Source organism: Perognathus longimembris, chromosome 6 (assembly GCF_023159225.1).
Source record: "Perognathus longimembris pacificus isolate PPM17 chromosome 6, ASM2315922v1, whole genome shotgun sequence".
Taxonomy (NCBI): domain Eukaryota; kingdom Metazoa; phylum Chordata; class Mammalia; order Rodentia; family Heteromyidae; genus Perognathus; species Perognathus longimembris.
This window is the reverse complement of record NC_063166.1, coordinates 57,630,085-57,632,556: the sequence shown is the minus strand read 5'-3', so window position 1 is coordinate 57,632,556 and position 2,472 is coordinate 57,630,085. Positions and strand designations below refer to the sequence as shown.

At 46.7% G+C, this 2,472-nt stretch overlaps 1 pseudogene; it reads left to right on the top strand.

Annotated features, from left to right (window-relative positions):
• Positions 1-1,134: 1,134 nt before the first annotated feature.
• On the top strand, positions 1,135-1,831 carry LOC125353249 (annotated as a pseudogene).
• The last annotated feature ends 641 nt before the right edge of the window (positions 1,832-2,472 follow it).

Sequence of the window (2,472 nt, the reverse complement as noted above, 5' to 3'; positions counted from 1 at the left end):
TACAACAAATAGATACAACAATTCTTGTCTTAAAATTGTAGTCATTAATTTTTCATGTAGTACTGAGAATTAGTTATTGGAACTTGACTCAACTGGGCTGCTGATATCAGGCAGGCCAACCCACATGGCAATGACCAGCTGACTAGTATTTGAGATCAGTAGTTCTAGGATGATCTTATCTGGGACAGCTCATTTCAGTTCCATATAGTTGTCAGTCTTTCGCCAATGTAGCCTGGGCTTGATTTCATGGCAGTCACAAAGAGAGATTCATGAAGTCTCTCGAAATCCAGACTGAAAACTGACACCAAACTACTCCTTTGTCATTCAACACAGCAAATCACCAGCCTGGATTAGACCCCCCAGGATGGCGAAACAGTTTTCACTCATGAATAACAACAACAACAAAATGAAGTCATATGCTGTGTGATCATAGATACAGTGAGGGGAATAATTTCTGGTCAGTTTTGCAAGGTATTTTCTGAAGGACATTTCCTTCTCACTTTGAAGTATTCAGAACCAGCAAGAGTTAATAAAAAGAAACCATCCAGGAAATTCTTCAGGATGATCAGCAAGATTACCATCTGTAATTAATGCTAAGTGATGACCAGTTGCTCAGATGTCTCTATCTCTGTGAAGAGATTTGCTCCTTGCCTAGATCACTCCTGTGTACCTATGCTCCAAACATAGCTGATTTTTTTTCTCTTTCATTTTCTGCTACCTGCTCTCCTGAATTTTACTATGATAGAGTTCTATGTGGCAAATGTTTTTGGTATTTGACCATTTTTTCAGGAGTTCTCAAATACTTAATAATAAATTTCTATTATCTCCAAAGGCACACCAACCTGGCAGATTTTCAAATATTTGCTCAAGAAAAAAATAAATCAATAATATGTTTGCATTAACAGTAATTTAGTCAAGGTGCATATGCAAATAATCACTTTAAGGATCCTATTTCAGGATAGAGGTAGGTGAAGAGAGAAAGGAAATGTGGCTCTGGCGGCGGTGGCCACAGGGGCGTGGCGCGTTGGCGACTGAGCTGGGAGCCTGGCTGCCCTGTGCTGAGCCACGGCCCCTGCGTGTGCCCCGCCCCCTGGGCTCTGCACCCCTGATGCTGAGCCTGCCTAGGCGGGGACGATGGTGAAGTATTTTCTGGGCCAGAGCGTGTTCCGAAGTTCCTGGGACCAAGTGTTTGCCGCCTTCTGGCAGCGGTACCCAACCCCTACAGCAAACATGTCTTGACCGAAGGTCACCCCTGACAAGAAGCTTCTGTCCCAGAGACTCCTGACCAACACCAACAGGATGCCCCACTGAGCAGAGTGACTGTTTCCTGCCAACATCGCTCACTCGGTGTGTAACCTGGGGGACTCGATTGTGGACCCACAGAATCAGACCATGACCACCTTCACCTGGAACATCAACCAAGCCCTGCTGATGGTGGTAGAGGAATAGTGTGTTTACTACGTGAACTTCAACAACAACAGCTGGACTGAAATCCACTGGGAAGCCTGGGTGGAGACTTGCTGGGTTCAAAAGCAACGTGACCAAGACGATGAAAGGCTTTGAGTACATCCTGGCCAAGATACAAGGTGGTGGTATTTGTGGTAATAACCAAGGAAGCCAAGGAGAAGGCCAAGGAGACGACACTGGCAGCTACGGAAAAGGCCAAGGACCTCGCCAACAAGGTCGCCAGCAAGCAGCAACAGCCACAGCCGTTTGTCCGATCCCCCAGCCGCACCCCGCCCTCCCCATAATTCATGATTAAAAATCAACTTCAGTCCTCTGTGCTGTCTGGGTCGTGGGCTGGGGCAGGGGTCCCCCATGGCAACTGTGACACACCAGGCTGTGTCTGTGTCCAAGCCGGGCCTGCATGCCATGTGCCCCCGCGGGCCGATACAGACATGTGTGATTGGCCGAGGGGGCTGCAGAAGGCTAGATTGTGTGCCCCCCGGGGGCAGGAGCCTTGCTTTTCTCTTATGTGTCCCAAGTACCTGAAACAATAGCTAGCACATAACAGGCGCTTAATAAATGCCTTTCAATTAAAAAAAAATTTTAAAGGAAATAGGGACAAATGCACTCCCAATATTCAGTGTACATGTGGGAAAATGGAATTAGTAGATTGAAAGGATGGATGGGGTTGGGAGAGATTGGGGAGAATCATGAAAGGGATGGTACTGATCACGAAGCGTTGTACTCACAAACTGACACGCTGAATTAAAATCCTGTTGTACAAATGCTCAAAGATTGGTTTTTAGTGTCGTATGCCCAAGCCAAGTGCAAGGGCTCACACCTGTAATCTTAGCTACTCAGGAGGCTGAGATCTGAGGATAGTGATTCAAAGCCAGCCCAAGCACAAAAACCATCATGAGACTCTTATCTACAATTAACCACTCAGAAACCAGAAAAAGGAGCTGTGGCTCAGTATGGTAGAGCCCTAGCCTTGAGCAAAAGAGATCAGGGACCACTCCCAGACCC